The sequence below is a fragment of the Carassius carassius genome, chromosome 23 (assembly GCF_963082965.1).
Source record: "Carassius carassius chromosome 23, fCarCar2.1, whole genome shotgun sequence".
Lineage (NCBI taxonomy): Eukaryota > Metazoa > Chordata > Actinopteri > Cypriniformes > Cyprinidae > Carassius > Carassius carassius.
In genome coordinates, this window is record NC_081777.1 from 14,260,279 (window position 1) to 14,281,028 (window position 20,750).

A 20,750-nucleotide genomic window follows, 5' to 3' on the forward strand; every position below is an offset into this window, starting at 1 on the left:
AATATTAAGATATGCATCATTATATGCTTTATACATGCTTTATATGTTTTCTTATATGATGCCATAATGTAACAATAAAATATTTCAATACAAAATTATCACCATATTAAAAGCTACCAATGCTTTATTTTTCAATATTTCAATATTTATAAATAAGAAAAAATGTTTACAAAAAAATGGTTTTCAAGAAATCGTTTTCTGTTAAACTACAGAAAATATTTCACCAAAACAGATTTAAAGCAACCATTGCTTAGTTGTCAATATCCCACTACACTGCAAAACTGGTGACCTTGAAGTTGTAAACATCACATTAAAGACTTTTGCAAAATATATAAAGACAGAACTGACTCAGGAATATAAATATAAGTACATATCCAAAAAACATGACTCACAAATTAATTCACAAAACAAGATCCACAGGTGCATTATGTGATTTATAAATACACAGTTGTGTTAACAAATATCATATAAATCACATATTTTGTCTTTGTAATTAATTAATTAATTAATATATATATATATATATATATATATATATATATATATATATATATATTTTTTTTTTTTTTATCCTTCACATTTTGTACTGGTTAATTTGACCATGCATGTTACAAAGCCTGGACCTAATGGGACCATTTCCTGTAAGTAAAAAACAGAACAATTATCTCCTTTTCATTGTGGACTACCATACAAAATGGTCAGAAATGTTCCCACTGAGAGATGTCAAAACCAGGAAAATAGTAAAGATGCTTTGAGAAGAGAATTTTCACCCACTGGCAGTGATACGCTGGTTGATCCAAAATGAGCGGGTGCCTGCGGTCACCCGCAGTTACCCCCGGTTATGAGTCATCGAAAAATATTTGTAATGATATTTGGGTCGCGGTCGGTCGGGTCGTTAATTTATTTAGTACTAGACACAGTTTTGAAATACATACGCCTACACTTTATTGGCTGAATAACTGGTGCGAAGATGATGCACAAGCTCAGTCTTAGTGGTGGAAATTTTGATTCTAAGAGATTCGTTCATTTTCAGTTCGTTCACCAAAATGATTCGTTAAGATTCATTCACTGATCCGTTCAGTGACCATTTCTTCATATTACACGAAATACGCCACAGCAAGTAGCGAAAAAGAATGTCTTATGTAACACATATTAAAATGTGTGCATAATCGCATTCAATAAATAAAGTCTAAATAAGTTGTTCAGATGAAAAAAGAATGAGATTTTCTTGCATAATTATTTTAATTGTTTGGTCAGACAGTTCATATGTTATATATTCACATTCACAATCGCCGATTAAACCTGGAGTTATGTTCTGTATGCTAAATACTAAACAAGTGTAAGTGCACAGTACTGCGCTTTTCGAGACTGAAATGCTAAATGGCCGACTGACCCGGTATACTCTAATTCCTTTAGTGCACAAACGACATGTACCAGTTCAATCATTTCATTCATGCATGGGTTAGTTGAAAAAATTGGTCGGGTGTGGGTTTTTTATACACTGACCCGCACATCACTGCCCGCTGGGGCATCCCTAAATATCTGGTGTCGGAAAGGGTACCCCAGTTTACATCTAGTATTTTGTCAGATCACTGCAAGACATACAGTTCTGTACAACAATTAACCACCGGCTATCATCCACAGTCTAACTTGACAGAAAGGGTTAATAGGTAAGTAAAAACTATGATTGCAGCCTACATGGGGTACAAAACCAAACCTGGGACCAGTGGCTATCTGAGTTCTGTTTTGCCCTTAACACGACCCAAAAGGAGCACACTGGGAAAACTCCAGCAGAGCTCATGATGGGCAGGCAGATTCTGGGACCCCTGGAGCATTTAATACATGGACCATAAATTATATGCCAAGCTAGAACCCAAGTGGGAGGGTTCAGCTGAAATTAAAAAAAGTTGTTAATAATGTGGTGAACCTGAAGGTTTATTACGGACTCTGTCTTTTCTCCAATGCTGGTGGCTGGGGGTGGGATCTATGTAGTGCGGCCACATACAATAATATGGGTAGATTTATAAGGCTGCTTATTAGCATGTTTATTTATGTATGTCAGCTGTTTTTATGTAAATCATATAAATATTTAACATATATGTATGTGGTGGCTGTGTGTTTTGGTTTGCTTGTATAATATAAATCAACATCAAACTTGGTCAGTTAAATCTAAAGGCCTTTGCGAAGTTAAATTGGGAAGATCTTGAGATTTCTTTAAAGGGAGTGTCCATGGCGGCCTGACAAATTTCGATGTTTCGCCATGAAAAAGGAAGTTGCTGTAACTCAGACATACAATGTCCAATCTGCCCCAAACTTCACATGTTAGATAAGACTTCTGCCCTTAACAGATCTATATGCCCATATTCAGTTATAGTCATAGCGCCACCTGCTGGCAACAGGAAGTGACATTTTACGCTGAGACAAACTACTCCTAGAGATTTTTTGACATTAATGTATTTTTGTGGTGAGTCTAATCTAAAGGCCTGTGTAATGTTAAATTGTGGCAATCTTGAGTTTTTGTTAAAGAGCGTGTCCATGGCAAAAATGACAAAATTTGATGTCTCGCCACAGCAAGAGAAGTTGTTGTAACTCAGGCATAAAATGTTTGATCTTCCCCAAACTTCACATGTTCGATAAGAGTGCAGCCCTGAACACATCTGAAGGCCAATATTCCATTATAATGATAGCGCCACCTGCTGGCAACAGGAAGATTGGCACATATATGGAATAAACATTGATATATTCTACTTATATTTATGAGTTTAAACGCATATTTCTCAACGTTCACCTAATTACTACAGCCACTCGCTGCCGGTGAGCCCGGGTGCGAGGGCCCGTTCATCGCTGCTTGCAGCTTTAATTCTTCTTCTTCTTCTTCTTCTTCTTCTTCTTCTTCTTCTTCTTCTTCTTCTTCTTCTTCTTCTTCTCCCGAATGAATCGCATTTTTGAGGGCTTAAACATGCTCAAAAAGTCATGAAACTTTGCACACGCGTCAAACCTGGTGAAAATCTTCGTCTGATACAGGATTCAGAAGAGGGTGTGGCAAAATGGCTCGACAGCGCCACCTATACTAAGAAAATCAACAGCCTTCCAGCTATGTTTCACATACATGCACGAAAATTGGCACACATATGTAACACACCAATACCTACAAAAAAGACTCTTGGAGCAAAATTCTAAACCCAACAGCAAGTCGGTTATTTTTAATATTATGAGCAAATTTTGTGTAATTTTGGTCATTTCCATGTGTTTTATTTTAACGAACTCCTCCTAGAGATTTCTTCAAATCAACACCAAATTTGGTATGCTAAATCTAAACGCCTTTGCGATGTTAAATTGCGAAGATCTTGAGTTTTCATTGAAGGGCGTGTCCGTGGTGGCCTGGCGAATTTCGATGATTCGCCATGAAAAATGAAGTTGCTATAACTCAGACATACAATGTCCAATCTGTCCCAAACCTCACATATTTGATGAGACTCCGAACCTAAACAGATTGACATGCCCATATTCAGTTATAGTCATAGCGCCACCTATTGGCAACAGGAAGTGACATATTTTACACTGCGACTAGCTACTCCTAGAAATTTTATGACATCAATGTCTTTTTTGTGGTCAGTCTAATCTAAAGGCCTGTGCGATGTGAAGTTGTGAAGATCTTGAGTTTTCGTTAAAAGGTGTGTCCATGGCGCCGTGACGAAGTTCGATGTCTCACCATGGGAATAAAAGATGTTATAACTCAGGCATAAAATGTCCAATCTTCCCCAAACTTCACATGTGTGATAAGAGTCCTGGCCTGAACACATCTGTAGGCCAATATTCCATCGGGTGTGGCAAAATGGCTCGATAGCGCCACCTATACACTTTCAACATAGCGCGCCTCGAGCTCCGTTTCACGTACATGTACAAAAATCGGTACACACATGTAACACACCAATACCTACAAAAAAGTCTCTTGGTACGAAATCCGAATCCCAACAGGAAGTCGGTTATTTAGAATTTTCTCTGCAAAATTGGCGTTGTTTTTGCCATTTTCAGGGGTTGTACTTTAACGAACTCCTCCTAGAGATTTACTCAGATCAACACCAAACTTGGTCAGTTAAATCTAAAGGCCTTTGCGATGTTAAATTGCTAAGATCTTGAGGCTTCGTTAAAGGGCGTGTCCATGGCGGCCTGACAAATTTCGATGTTTCGCCATGAAAAAGGAAGTTGACTCAGACTTACAATGTCCAATCTGCCCCAAACTTCACATGTTAGATAAGACTTCTGCCCTTAACAGATCTACATGCCCATATTCAGTTATAGTCATAGCGCCACCTGCTGGCAACAGGAAGTGACATGTTTTACGCTGCGACAAACTACTCCTAGAAATCTTTTGACATTAATGTATTTTTTTTGTGGTCAGTCTAATCTAAAGGCCTGTGCAATGTTAAATTGTGGAGATCTTCAGTTTTTTTTAAAGGGCGTGTCCATGGCGCCATGACAAAATTTGATGTCTCGCCACAGCAAGAGAAGTTGTTGTAACTCAGGCATAAAATGTTCAATCTTCCCCATACTCTGCATGTTCGATAAGAGTCCTGGCCTGAACACATCTGAAGGCCTATATTCCATTATAATGATAGCGCCACCTGCTGGCAACAGGAAGATTGGCACATATATGGAATAAACTTTGATATATTCCACTTATATTTATGAGTTTAAATGCATATTTCTCACCGTTCACCTATTTACTAAAGCCACTTGCTGCCGGTGAGCCTGGGTGCGAGGGCCCATTCATCGCTGCTTGCAGCTTTAATTTATTTATGAAATTTATATTTGAACAGAGTACAATAATAACCCTTTATGTAATTTCTTTTTCTACTGTTACTGTTAGTGTAGTTAATGATCTAACTTTACTTTGTGTTGTCTTCTCCAGCTTCTATATGACAAGCTTCCAGCAGGCACTAACAATGGTTTTTGCTATTAATGAGATTAATGACGATCCTAACCTGCTGCCTAACATCACGCTTGGTTACCAAATCTATGACAACTGTTTAATGCTTGGAGTGGCATTCCGTGGTGCTACAGCTCTGGTTAGTGGGACAGAGGAGACCATCTCTGACCTCAATTGCAAAGGCCCACCACCGGTGATTGGAATCATAGGTGATTCAGGCTCTACTCATTACATTGCAATTTCCAGTGTCCTGGGGCTGTTTCAACTCCCTATGGTATGAGATTCACAACCTTTTTTTCTGTAAAAAAAATAAAAATAAAAAATAATGATAAAATAAAAATTTTGATTTTCTTGTCTATCTCATTTGCCAGATTTGTTTACATCACAATGAATTTGGTTATCAATTAAGCCATTGTCATATATTCAATTATAATAGCAGACCACTATGCAAATATAAATAACCTCACAGACACTTTTTATTTGTTTATCTTTCTTTCACCTTTTTCTCTCTGTCTCTGCTCTCTTCTAATTAGATTAGCTACTATGCCACCTGCTCTTGTTTGAGTGACAGGAAAAAGTACCCCTCTTTCTTCAGAACAATCCCCAGTGATGCCTTCCAAGTTCGGGCTATGGTTCAGATCTTGAAGCATTTTGGATGGACCTGGGTTGGTCTCATCTACAGTGATAATGACTATAGCATCTATGCTGCTCAGTCATTCCATCGGGAAATGCAACAATTTGGATATTGTGTTGCTTTTTCTGAAATCCTGCCCAACGATAACAAACCCCATAGATATTCAGCGCACAATGGAATGTGGTGGTTGTTTTTTCTGCTTCATCCTTACTGTTACCTTTGATAAATGAGGTGGTGTTGCAGAACATAACAGGTAGGCAGTGGATTGCAAGTGAAGCTTGGGCCACTTCACCTGTATTTCACACACCACGTTTCCAGCCATTCCTGGGGGGCACAATGGGCATTGCTATCAGGCGTGGAGAGATCGAGGGGCTTCATGACTTTCTGTTATGTATTCGTCCCAACAATGATCAAAGACATGATATAGTGAGAATCTTCTGGGAGAACATATTTGGGTGCAGTTTTGAAATTAAGGGTAAAGGAACTGATGGAGAGCAAGTCAAAAAGCTGTGTACAGGACAGGAGGATCTTAGCACAACAAACACACCATTCACTGATGTTTCAGGATTAAGGGCATCGTATAATGTATATAAGGCAATTTATGCCCTGGCACATGCACTTCATGATCTGATGCAGTGTGAGGAGGGAAGAGGACCATTCAGTGAGAACAGATGTGGTGACATAACCAACCTGAAGCCGTGGCAGGTAAGAACCACATGTATAGTTTTTTTAGGCATATAGAAGAGATGAATATGGAAAAGCAAAGTATGTGGTATATATTAATTCAAATTACAGATAAAAATATAAAACCGGTCCTGTCTTCAAATGATATAGCTGGTTCACTACCTACAGCAAGTGAACTTCACCACAGGCTTTGGGAATCATGTATAATTTGATAAAAATGGAGATGCTCTGGCCATCTATGATGTGCTGAACTGGCAGCCAAGTGCTGATGGATCAATTAAGATCCACAATGTTGGTGTACTAAATAAAGGTGCGGCAACATTTCATTTCATTTATAAAGATCCCCATTAGTGCCTGAAATCTCAGTTGCTATTCTTCCTGGGGTCTCCTCTTCATTACATCACAATTTACATAATTCACCATTTTATACATTATTCACACACACACACACACACACACACACACACACACACACACACACACACACACACACACACACACCCATCCTCAAACTGGACATCATCTACAATAACCCAATGCAATTAAATAAATAAACAAACAAACAAACAAAAAATGCTATACATTTGAACATATAATAAATAGCTCTCCAATACAAACTATAAAACATCTTTCCATATTACCATACTCTTCCAGCATCATGACTCTTGTGTGAACAGAAACAATTTTAATTTCTTTTGAAAACAATTTCTGTTTTTTTCCAACAACAAAAATCCTGGTAATCCATTCCATGCAACCATGGCCCGATAAAAAACTGTTCTCTGAAACTGATTAGTTCTGACTTGAGGCAGAACACATCGCATTCCAGTGGTTTGTCTTGTGCAGTAATTATGTTGATCAGCAAAAAATGTCAATTTTCTGTAAATTATTTCAGGAGTTTTTGTTTCAATAATATTATGAATAAGTGATAAAAGACAAAATTTCTATCTATATTTTACAGTTAACCATGCCAAATTATTGTGCATTGTGATTATATTAGTTGTATATGGACAACCCAGAACGATACGTGCCACTTTATTCTGTGCGACTTGCAATTTGTATAAATTATTATTTGGTATTTGACCAAACAACTGACGCGTAGTCTAAATGAGCTAATACTATAGATCGGGCTAATCGTTTGGTCAGCCATTTGGGAATACATTTCTTACAGTATCTGATTATTCCCATACTACGACCCATTCTTTGCAATATTTTATTTATTTGGCTATTCCAAGACAATGAGCTATCCACAATTACACCCAATAGATGAATCTCCTCTACTTGCTGAATCACATTTCCTCCTATATCTAAGTGCAATGTTAATGATGGCTTAAGAAAATATTTTGACCCCAGTATCATACATTTAGTTTTACCTGCATTAATCAGTAATTTATTGTCAGTGATCCATTGTATGACCAAGTCTAACTCCATATTTAACATAATATTCAGTGATGCTTCTTACACTCGACAAGGATGCATTTTACTGGAATTTTGAAACAACAAAAGTAATTACCTTTGAATGATAAAATGTCATCTGTTTTGCAGGTAAAGTCTAAATAGTAGTAAATTAGAAACTATGATAAGACAATTGTAAATAAATTAATGGACAATCCAAGCTAGTCATTATGTAAAAGACAAAAACATGACTGATAGGAGTTAATGTCTCTTTTAGCCCCCACAGTCAGTATGCAGTAAGAGTTGCCCCCCAGGAACCGGAAGAGCCACAAGAAAGGGCCTTCCTCTGCTTTTTTGACTGCTTGCCATGTGGAGATGGAGAGATTTCTAATACAACAGGTGAGGAAATTACTGTTGGCAAAATCTGAATCAAATTTGAAAAAAAAAAAACTTCCTCTTCAAAATTTAATCTTCTTTGTTTTGCTTATTTAAAGATTCTATTGAGTGCACAACATGTCCAGATGAGTTTTGGTCCAATCCAGATAAGGATCAGTGTGTCCCCAAAGAAATAGTTTCTATCCTATGAGGCATCTGGGCATCTCTCTCACCACTGCTTCCCTGCTTGGCACCTTCATCTGTGCTCTTGTGATGATCATCTTTGATCATCACTGTAACACACCCATAGTACGAGCCAACAATTCAGAGCTTAGCTTTCTGCTGCTGTTGTCACTCAAACTATGTTTCCTGTGTGTGCTACTGTTTATTGGCCAGCCGGTTTTTCTATGCTGCTGGGATATATTGGACTGTTGGCAACAGTAAGCTTGCTGTTAGCCTTCCTTTCAAGAAATCTTCCAGATAATTTTAATGAAGCCAAGTTCATCACTTTTAGCATGTTAATCTTCTGTGCTGTATGGATTGCATTTATTCCAGCATATGTGAGCTCACCAGGGAAATATGCAGTTGCTGTTGAAATATTTGCCATCCTTGCTTCGAGTTTTGGATTACTGGTGGCCATATTTGCCCCAAAGTGCTACATCATCCTTTTACATCCAGAGAAAAACACTAAAAAAGCGATCATGAGAAGAGAAGTACAAAATAAATTTTTTTACAATATAGTGGTCAACCATCTACAGACAACATTGGTGACATTTTCATTTGTATTTTACTTTATTTTTGAAATCTGAATTAAGTCGATATTGTAAAAATTATATTATAACAAGTTTTGTGTGGAAACAGTTTAAACTCCATCAGCCTCTTTACAATGTGATATAATTTAAAAGCATAACAAATATATATCTATCTAAAAAACAACACTGAATTAAGCATTTTTAACAGAACATTAAAGGGGTCATATATGATGCTATTTTAAAGATAATAATTTGGTGTATTTGTTGTAACATAATATGACATGCTTTAATGTTCAAAATACACATTATTTTTCGAATACTGTTCATTATTGTAGGTCCTCTATGCCCCGCCTCTCTCAAATGCATTGTTTTCTACAAAGTCCCTCCTTCCGACAAGCGCAGTCTGCTCTGATTGGCCAACTGATCCAGTGCATTGTGATTGGCCAAACACAGCAAGCACTCATCTGAAATGGAACGCCCCTTTCCATAATTGCGAGGTTCATCTTTCAAAATAAATATAAAGACAGTTAGTACTGTCCTTAGATTTACCATTAGTCCAAGCCCAAAAGAGGAAAAGAGTGGCGTGGCAGACACAGTGATGATGCTCGTATGTGTTTGCAGTACACAAGCCACGGACAGTTAAGACAGCTGACTCCAATGTGTCACCCAGTTCCTTTTCAGGAACTGGAGCTGCGTCGAAACGCTTTTGGGGAACGTCCCTGACGAGACCGACTCTGAATATCGTGTGCAATCAGTCCATCGGAAAGGCGTGACGTCACGGGCGGGGTGACGTAGCGACCAGGAAGCTATAAAAGCACGTGCCGTGCAGCTGGCTTCAGCTTCGAATCTGTCAGCAAGCGCTCTGTGTGTGCATGTCAAAGTCTGTCCTGTTGGTCCTATTTATTGTTGTCTGTCCCTTAGCCATTAAAAGATCGCTAAAACAGCTCAATATGCCAAAACAAAAGCAAACGACCTAACATATTAAGGGCGATTCCAAGCCACGTTATAGATTGTGTGTTCCTCCCTGCCCTCGCTACATTACGAGTGGGGATACACACAGTTTGTGCGTGGCTTGCCTGGGATCGAAGCACGCTGAGTCGGCTCTCGAGGGGGCCGACTGCCCGCATTGTGAACGAATGCCAATGCGGACGCTTCGATCCCGCAGGGCTCTCTTCGAGAAGTGAGCCTTCGCAAGCGTTCCTCGCGATGCTGGTTCCGCTTTCGCCGAGGCGAAGCCGCGCCGGCATTCGTTGGGTTCGCAGATCGATCTGCTGGAAGGTATGGAGACGGGCACGTCCTTATCTCCTACCGTACCCACCAGATCTGCCTGATTCCGGGGTTTGGAAGCCCGAGCTTCGGCTCTTCCCCCCGAGCGTCGGGCTTGACGCTCTGCCTTTCTTTCTCCGAGGAGATTGACACGGAGGGCGTCGGTGAGCTTGTAGTTGCACAAACAAAGTTGCATAAGCACAGTATAAAACAAACAGTGTCATTATACGGGCAGCGTTAGTGAGCAGCTATTTAATCTCCGAGGGGATTAATATTGTTTGTGTGACTAAGCTATTCGCGCGCTGTCGAGGCAACGCGTGTATTACATCATTTTCAGTTTTGATGTGAATTTTTCCATACCCGACCGCGTGTCTGGTTATTTTAACTCCATTTAATAAGCAGGAGTTGGTTCTATCACTTCAATGTGTACTTTATCACAATCTAGACCGTGTTTACTTGTCTAATTGTTTGATAATTGTTAAATTCTGAGGAATATGACTCTGAGAAGTCAATATATCATTATATGTGTACTTTATCACAATCTAGACCGTGTTTACTTGTCTGATTGTTTGATTTCACTAAATTCTGAGGAATTTGGATTGCATTAGATTCTGAGGAATCTAATGACTGTTATCTAACTTCGAGAAGTTCAATATATCACTTCAATGTGTATTGTATCACAATCCAGACCGTATTTACTTGTCTAATTGTTTGATTTCATTAAATTCTGAGGAATATAATGACAGTTATTTGACTCATGAAGTTAGATGTACTGGAGGGACTGCTGGGCGGGAGCAGCCCCCTCCGCGTACAAACAGTCACGACTACAGAGGGCAGCCCCTACTGGGGTAGAGCGGTGTCCACCTCATTACACGGTGCCCGTCTCACCTCAGTGCCCTCGGGAGGTGGGCCTGCCAACCCTGCCGGAGTTTCAGGGTGCAGCGGCCTCCAGCGAGCACTACTCAGTTATTTCCGCCCGTGAGCGTAGCGGAGCTGGGATGCTCGTCTCCCCTTCGGGGGCCTCTTACTCCAGAGAGACTCTGGATTACTCTTACACTCGAGAGACTGATTCCCTTAGTACATTAGCTAGCAGCGTGGAAACTACTGCCAATGTATCTCAATGGGTCCTGCGCACAGTGGAAAGACAATAGTCGGCCTCCTGCAGGCTCTGGTTATGGAACAAAAAGTGAATACCCTTTTTAGGAGGGAGGCCATCGAGGTGGTCCCTCCTCTAGTCAGGGAGTCCGGGTTTTATAGCCGGTATTTCATAGATCCAAAGAAGGATGGGGAGTTGCGTTCGATCTTAGACTTATGTCATCTAAACCTCTCAGTAATGTCACTGAAGTTCAAAATGCTCACTGTCAAACAGATTGTAGCTCAAATCAGATCCGAGGACTGGTTTGTCACAATAGATCTCAAAGACGCATACTTCCATATCCATCCTTCCACAACACAGGAAGTTTCTGAGGTTCGCTTTCGGGGGCAAAGCTTATCAATATCAATATCAATATCGGCCTCGCACTCTCACCCCGCACGTTCACGAAATGTATGGATGCGGCTCTGGTATCCCTCCGTATGCAGGGCATCCGCATTTTAAATTATATCGACGTTTGGTTGATCCTAGCTCAATCAGAGCAGATGGCGGCTCGACATCGAGATGTCGTTCACGCACACATGGGGGAGCTGGGTTTGAGACTAAACGCCAAGAAGAGTGTACTTTCTCCAGTTCAGAGAACCACCTATCTAGGCGTAGTGTGGAATTCGACCACGATGCAGGCACGCTTGTCTCCTGCTCGGATCGAGTCGATCCTCACATCAGTCAAGAAAGTCAAAGAAGGCCAGTCACTCACTGTCAAACAATTCCAGAGATTGTTAGGGATGATGGCAGCTGCGTCCAACGTGATACCTTTTGGCCTGCTGTACATGAGACTCCTACAGTGGTGGCTCAAGTCCAAGGGCTTTTCCCCGAGGGGAAATCCACTTCGAGTTATCAAGGTCACGCAGCGGTGCCTTCGTGCCTTAGACATGTGGAAGAAACCTTGGTTCTTGAATCAGGGCCCGGTGCTGGGAGTTCCTTGTCGCCGTGTAACGCTAGCGACAGATGCGTCTCTCACCGGTTGGGGTGCGGTCATGAGTGGCCACCCTGCCCGCGGTCTGTGGAGTGGTCGCCATCTGACATGGCACATCAATTGCCTAGAGATACTAGCAGTCTATCGAGCATTGAAATATTTCCTCCCAGACCTGAGAGGTCACCATGTGTTGGTGCGCACCGACAACACATCAGTGGTCTCTTATATCAATCACCAGGGGGGTCTGCGTTCGCGCCCCTTGTACAAGCTGGCACACCAGATCCTTCTGTGGTCCCAGGGCAAACTCCTCTCGATCAGAGCAGTGTATATTCCTGGGAGATTGAATGTGGGAGCAGACATACTGTCGAGACAGGGGCCGAGGCCCGGGGGAATGGATGCTTCACCCTGAGGTGGTGAAGCAGATATGGAGAGTATTTGGCACAGCCCAGGTGGACCTCTTTGCGACTCAGGAGACATCGCAATGTCCCCTCTGGTTCTCTCTAGTTCATCCAGCTCCTCTGGGACTGGACGCTATGGTACAGACCTGGCCGAGGCTTCGTCTGTACGCTTTTCCCCCTATCGCTCTGCTCCCGGGAGTTCTGGCGAGAGTACTCCGTGGGAGATACCGATCAGGACAGACCTACTCTCACAGGCGCAGGGCATGATAATTCACCCTCGCCCGGAGTTGTGGAAGCTGTGGGTGTGGCCCCTGAGGGGGCACAACTGTTAGCAGCTGGTCTCTCAACCGAGGTTGTTGAGATCCTACTCCAATCCAGAGCTCCCTCTACGAGGAAACTGTACGCCCTGAAGTGGAAGCTCTTCACTTCATGGTGCAGAGACCGCCAGCTTGACCCAGCAGACTGCCCAGTTGGTACAGTTCTGGAGTTTTTACAAGCCAGGCTCTCTGCGGGGTTATCCCACTCCACCTTAAAGGTTTACGTGGCGGCCATAGCTGCTTTCCATGTCCCTTTCAATGATCAGTCAGTGGGTAGACACCCCCTAGTTACACGTTTCCTCCGCGGTGCGCTGAGGCTGAGACCTCCAGTACGATCCCGTGTTCCCCCCTGGGATTTGGTTGTGGTTTTAGAGGCTCTTTGTAAAGCTCCATTCGAGCCAATACAAGACATCTCAGATAGACATCTGACACTTAAAACTGCCCTGTTACTGGCAATCACCTCACTAAAGAGAGTTGGAGATCTTCAGGCCCTTTCGGTGGCCCCTACTTATTTAGACTTTGCCCCTGGTATGGCCAAAGCATTCTTATACCCTCGAGCGGGTTATGTTCCGAAGGTTCCCTCTGTTACACCACAACCTATCGTACTGCAGGCCTTCTGTCCTCCTCCCTTTCGGGGAGCCAGACCAAGAGAAGCTAAACTGTATGTGTCCAGTGCGAGCACTGGACGCATACGTCCACAGAGCTGCCCTGTGGAGAAAATCAGACCAATTGCTTGTTTGCTACGGTCCTTCTAACAAGGGTTCTCCTGCCACCAAGCAGACCCTTAGTCGTTGGATAGTCGAGGCTATCAACGTCTCCTATGAGTCCTCTGGTCTTCCCCCTCCTTTGGGGGCCAAGGCTCACTCTACTCGGGGTATGGCGGCCTTCAAGGCCTTCTCAGCAGGTGTGTCCCTCTTGGACATCTGCAACGCTGCGGGGTGGTCCACGCCCTCCACATTTGTCCGATTTTACGATCTTGACATGCGAGCCACGCCGGGCTCTTCTGTTCTCTCGTCTTAGCTGTGCTCTTTTGACTACACACTAGGCAGGGATTTGGAAGTCTGGCAGCGTGGGCACATCGTTCCCCAAAAGCGTTTCGACACAGCTCGAGTTCCTGAAAAGGAACGTCTCAAGGTTACGTATGTAACCCTAGTTCCTTGAAGGAACGAGACGCTGCGTCGCAGAGCCATACTCCCGGCACCCCTGCCGGCGCTTGCTTCCCTACTCGAAGCTGAAGCCAGCTGCACGGCACGTGCTTTTATAGCTTCCTGGTCGCTACGTCACCCCGCCCGTGACGTCACGCCTTTCCGATGGACTGATTGCACACGATATTCAGAGTCGGTCTCGTCAGGGACGTTCCCCAAAAGCGTTTCGACGCAGCATCTCGTTCCTTCAAGGAACTAGGGTTACATACGTAACCTTGAGACGTTTCTCTCTCTCTCTCACACACACACACACAAACGTGATGTGCAAAACTCTGCATTTGAACATTCAATAGGAAATACTTCAACTTATAACAAAACTTACAGTTGTTGATTCAGAAGAGCCAGACTGGTGTAGCAAAGTCAGAATTATGTCTTCTCCTGAAACGGTCATCTATAAAATTCCTTGCTGTTGTGTTGTAAGTAATCTTAAAGATTCTCAAATGCATATACTTTCGGAAGGCCAAATAAAGTGCTTTTGCCTTTGCCTAGATACACATAGCATCTCCTTGACATGGCTGCTTCAACACTAACTGCGGTTACTGAAATCTTGCCTTCTTTCTTTGCGTGAACATTGGGCGGCATTACTTTGATAAAAAAAAAAAAAATCTCTCTTTGGATTTGAAACTTTGCAACTTAATAGATCTTCTTCATGCACCAAGAGCTTGTAACACTCCAAAGAGAAAGAAAAAACTGAAATCACATCATATGACCCCTTTAATAATTAGAACTGTAACAGAGATAAAAACAAAGTAAAAACATAATCTTGGGACCAATAAACTGATATTTTTCCATTATCTAAATGCATTTTGTTGATCTTATTGTAAACAGCTCATCCATGCATGTTATTCAGATTTTTTAATAACTTGGTCTTCTGGTGAAATGACAGATTTCTCTTGGTTGACATATTCTGGTCTTCTCCAATCACTTTCCCCAATTAACTTAAACCACACACACTATCAACTACAAGCTTGAATTCAGATGTCCCTATATTGTTGAATGTTACACCCACATATCAAAATCCAGCTATTTTATTCTTTGAACAGAATTTCACAACAGGGCATTCAGAGAACAACGTCTTGCATCAGCATTTTGAAAAGGGTTTGTTCACAATTCAACACAAAATGAGCTGAAACTCGTAACTAATATTCAAAATATAGATAGGCAAACAAGTGATTTACAACTAATTTTACTGGGAGACAAATGAATGATAGAATGTGTTAGTGTTGCTGTTGCCAGATCTTGCTAAAAGAAAAACAGCAAATCAAACTGCTTCGCCTTAGGCTGTCTGTAGCTTGGCCTAGGCACCTGGATCTCCAAGCTCCACCTTGTACACTCCTTCTCAGCCTGTGGAACCAATGGCTCCTCGCTCTTTTGTCTCCACCATGGATTGTCATCCCTTAGCTTCTGCCATCTTCCTGGTTCTGCCTTGGTTAGTCATCACCCTAATTTTGCCACGGGCTTTCGAACCTCAGCCCTACACAGCTTTGGCTCCACTCCATTCTTCCTTCCCTATGGCTACACCTTTGTTAAAGTATACTTTATTGCCATCGAAAGGAAATTTGTTAAAGACTTCATGATGCTGCAGAGACCAATAAATAAATAAATCAAAAAAATCAAAAATACATCAAACGTTACCACATATCTTCAAACATACCATCAAGCTAAAAATTAAAATGGATACAGGAACAAAATAATTAGCATATCTATTTAATTAACAGAATCCATAGAACTCCATATCTTCTCCCAGAGAGAAGCAATTAATAATGTAAATTCAAAAATTCTAAAATTTAATTATTTAATTTAATTAATTTAGAATTTCTTAACCCTTGTGGATTGTTCAAATTCACTACCCTTTCGAGTTGTTCGGGATGAAAACATCCACTGAATTAAACTGCTGTAAAAATGTATCAGATTCATTTTTTTTTTTTTTTAATTTTTGCATAAATCTGTTAATCAACCTCAGTCCTGATCAAAACTACCAAATATTTTTTTAAATCCAAGATTTTAACTCTTTAATTGCCAAGTTCATAAATGATGTCACTGATTTGGGGGAAAAAAACACACAAAATGACTTATTTTCAATATAAAAGTAATTGTGGCTGGATTTTTTTTTTACTTTTTATAATAGTTTTAGGCATGTCAAATATTAGTAGCAACATTGGCTTTGATGCATTTTTAGTTTTTGTGCAACATTAGATTTATTTTTTTTCTCCCTAATTTGTTGTTGGTGGCTGTTTTTGCCCCATTGACTTCCATTATAACAACATTTTTTGATTGCAAAGCCATGACACCATGCAATCATGCATTCTTGATTGTTTGTGGTTTTCCCTTTTGGGAAGAGGTAACATTTGTTATTTTTACAGTTGATCACTAGGTGGGACCATTAACATTTTAAATAGGCCTGTGCAAAAACAGCTTAGTTTCTGACTTGATATGAAGCTATATGGAGTATAACAGCATATTATATTGTGTGTGTATGTGTGTGTGTGTGAGAAAGAGAGAGAGAGTGTGTGAGAGAGACCTTTGCGCACTTACCTTAATGTATTTCAGAAAATCACAATGTACACCTCAGCTCTTAGAACTACATGGAGTAAACAAAAGTGTATTTATGCACCTGCTGCCTTTTAATGGTGGTGAAAGTATTCGGTTGTTAAGTGATGACGTAAGAATTGCTGTTTCCGGGTCCAGGCCTCAACTCGCTTCACTTAAGAATATGACCTCAGCAGCCGTTTATGAGCACTGTTTATTCATATTGACGCTTTCAAACTTATGATATACACTACAGTCTCCGTGCTCACAGCGTCCCAAACACAAATAATTTTCATATATTTTTTTATATTTATATCTTATATATATGTCTGGCTATCTGGTACTTCGGTATGGAGTTAAAGGTTAATATTATAACTTTTTCGCTAGTATTCTATCACATTGTGAGTTTATATTAGCACCTTTTGTTGTTTTCTCCTGATAACTGATAGAGCGTTTGGACACGGAAGCGCTGCTACGTGACGTCAGACTTAACAAGCGAATAGACTAAACAAAAGCAAAGTACATGGATTTAAACACTTGCATGCCATCGTTTTTTATCATATTTAATGGTGAGAAGAGCAGCAAGCAACACGAGAAAGGGCTTGACTTGTACCAAACAAGAGGATTGTGCTCTGTATAAACAGTAACTGTGCAAGAGGAGGAGCCAATATAAAACTCAAAATTATTTATTAAGGGCCAAAATTAGAGCAAGAGCCTATATTTCAGTTGTTGAGTACAACTTTTGATGTTTATTATTATTATTATTATTATTATTATTTTTAATAGCACACAGGGTGCTCAAAGCCAAGAGACTCAAAGCATACTGGCATTCAGGTGACCACTTAAATGCAGTTTTTGGACTCGACAATTCAGTGAGTGGGGCAACCACTAAATATTTTTTTTTACTAAAGCTAATACCTCGCCATTCCCAATAACCGCTGTAATTTCTGACAAATTGAAGGAATTGGGAATGCCATAACCTTAAGCCATCGTTGCGTCATCCGCTGGAAACCCGAAAGAAAATAAGAGTTCCCTTTCATAGGTCATTTCGATGCTGAGGTGACGTGAGGTGAGGTGACCATTCCCTTTTATTATATCGTTGGTTAAATGACTAGGGTCAGGGGCTGAACCCGCAGTAATGAAAAAATTATTAAAAACCTCAACAATAATTTATTTCCCTTTTATAATTTTTTCCTTTACTTTTAAATAATCAGGTAAACTCAAAGAGGATTTTAGACCAGAAACTGATTTGCACAACTTCCAAAATTTGGAGGGATCATTCAAATTTCCACTTATTGCATTTAAATAATATTCACATTTAGCTTTTTTTTTTTTAACAATTTTGTACTATTATTTCTTAATGTCCTGTAATGTACCCAGTCCTGAAGATTATTTGTTTTCTTTGCTTTAACCCATGCCGCATCTTCTTTGTTACGTGAGGAAATTAACTCCATAAACCAGGGGTTATCTCTCCCTCTTACTCTGAATTTTTTAAAAGGAGCATGTTTATCACATATACTTAAAAAAGTACATTTGAAATGCTCCCATGCTAAATCTACATCAGGTATCAAAGAAACCACATGTAAACCACTATCATAAATATCTTGTAAAAAAGCTTGTTCGTTAAAATGCTAAAAATAACGTCTTGAAATAATACGTGGTTTGCTTTTTGGGGTCCTACAATTTCTCACACATACTATAACACAATGGGCACTTATATAATTACAGAAAACTCCAGAAGCAGAAAATCTATGAGAAACATTAGTTAAAATGACATCAATTAATGAAGATTTGCTTGGGTCTTTTTGATTCAACTGTGTTGGAGATTTTATCAATTGCTCCAAACAAAGAGAGTCACAAATTTCCTTGAATGGATCAGACAATTTTGATGACCAGTCCCAGTTTAAATCCCCAAGTAAAATCAATTCGGAGTTAGTCCAGTTATGAAGAAGATCAGTAAGTTAAGTGATAACTTCACTTGATGCTGACGGTGGACGATAGCATCCAATGACGATGATGTCATGACCATTTGAAAAAGGAAGTTTGATTGCCACCAATTCAAAGAAATGTGGCTTACTAACAGAGTACAAACAGGTGCAGTTCCACTTTGACTTAACATAAACTGCAACTCCACCACCTTTCTTTGTGCGATTTGATCTAAAAACATTATATCCCTCAATATGTATCATGGAATTTGTAATGGATTTATTTAACCATGTCTCAGAGAGAACCATAATGTCAGAGCCTGCCGAGGCACCGCACGAGGCAATGGCTTGGGGATACATGTGCGGCCTGGACTATGAGGACAGCACATCGGTTATTCAGCGATGCCGCCGGTGGTAGAGACTCACCGAACATCTCGCACCTAATTCAGCCACGGTGTGGAAGGTTCGTCCACTTCTCTCTTCTAAGGCGTGTCGAGTCACGTCCAGCCTCATCGGGAAATCCTACATGGCTGCAAGTCAGGCGGCCGCATTTTTCCACTCTATGGTGGTTCTTCAGGCCTACCAAGCAGAGCTTTTAAAAGAACTTAACGAAGGGGAAGGCATCACACTTGAGGCTGTGAAAGACATGCGGGGAGCAACAGATTTGGCACTGAAGCACTGAGACTGGCACATAGCAGTGAGACTGCTCGAGTAACAAATGATCTGCTCTTATCATCTGATCATGGTTGTATCTCTCTATTAGTGCTGTGTCTGACACTATTGGCCACAACATTCTTTTGCATAGACTAGAAAACTTTGTTGGCATTAATGGAAGTGCATTAGCATGGTTCAAATCGTACTTATATGACCGCCATCAATTCGTGTTAGCAGTGAATGAAGAGGTATCATATCGATCACAAGTGCAGTATGGAGTACCTCAAGGCTCAGTACTAGGGCTGCTACTCTTCAAGCTTTACATGTTACCCTTGGGAGATATCATCAGTTAACATGGTGTTAGCTTTCACTGTTATGCTGATGATACTCAGCTCTATATATCTTCGCGGCCCGGTGAAACACACCACATTTGAAAAACTAATGGAATGCATAGTCGATTTAACAAACTGGATGATGAGTAATTTCTTACTGCTAAATTCTGAAAAAAAAGTGTTAATTATAGGACCTAAAAACTCTGCATGTAATAACCTAGAACGCTGCCTAAGACTTGATGGCTGCTCTGTTGTTGGCGTCTGTACTGCGTTTGAGCACCGTCACTATAATCTTTTTATCGACTATTTTTATCTTAAAAATCTATTATATACACCATCGTTTCCGTTTATATAACGTGTGAATATATCCTCTATTGTATCCTACAACAAAAACAATCAGAGCGCCTTGCTATCACTAGTTTTATTTTGATCTCCTGGGTCCGCTATTAGCTTATAGCCCGTTAGCATCAGCAAGCGTGGTTGTTGCTAAACACGCTTACATTGCTAATACTCTATTTACACACAATACCATTGCTGTACTCACTGTTACTTGCTTTAATGGCGGATGAATGTATACCTTTGATTGCAGGTGAGGACAAGCTCGAGGCCGTGGAGATGCAGATTCATGACCTGGAGGTGAGGCAGGCCCAGCTGAGAGAGCGGAGAGCGTCATCCCGGGCTGACGCTCACAAGTCCGGGGTAAGTATACAGCGCGCTGCTAACAGTCCCACCACGTCTACTCCGTGTGTTTCTCTGCACAGGCATGGACGCAATCTTCCCAGATGTCCTTCACTCCGGCGCCGGGACACCACGGACCCTGGGTGCATCCACAGTGGAGGACGCAAGCCAGGCCCCGGGCGACGACTTCTCCCCCTCCGGTCTTCGAGATCTCCACCCGTAACCACTTTGCTCCCCTCCGCGAGGCGGGACGCGACGCTGTGATCATCGGAGATTCCATCGTCCAACATGTCCGTGCTACGTTAGCCGAAGGTAAAGTGCACACTCATTGTTTCCCTGGTGCTCGTGTTCTCTATGTTTCTGCGCAGATACCCACGATCCTGGGTATGGCAGATGAGAGCCCCAGAGCGGTCGTGCTTCACGCCGGGGTTAACGACACCACGCAGCAGACGGAGACCCTGAAGAGGGACTTCAGGAGCCTGATCGAGACGGTTCGCAGCACGACGCCTGTGGCGATGATCATCGTGTCAGGACCTCTGCCCACGTATCGACGAGGACACGCAAGGTTCAGTAGACTTTTTGCTTTAAATGAATGGTTGTTGTCATGGTG

General features: G+C 41.3%; 1 pseudogene; it reads left to right on the forward strand.

The window, feature by feature from the left end:
- The first annotated feature begins 4,919 nt into the window (after positions 1 to 4,919).
- LOC132101168 (extracellular calcium-sensing receptor-like) lies at positions 4,920 to 8,459 on the forward strand (annotated as a pseudogene).
- Positions 8,460 to 20,750: the final 12,291 nt, after the last annotated feature.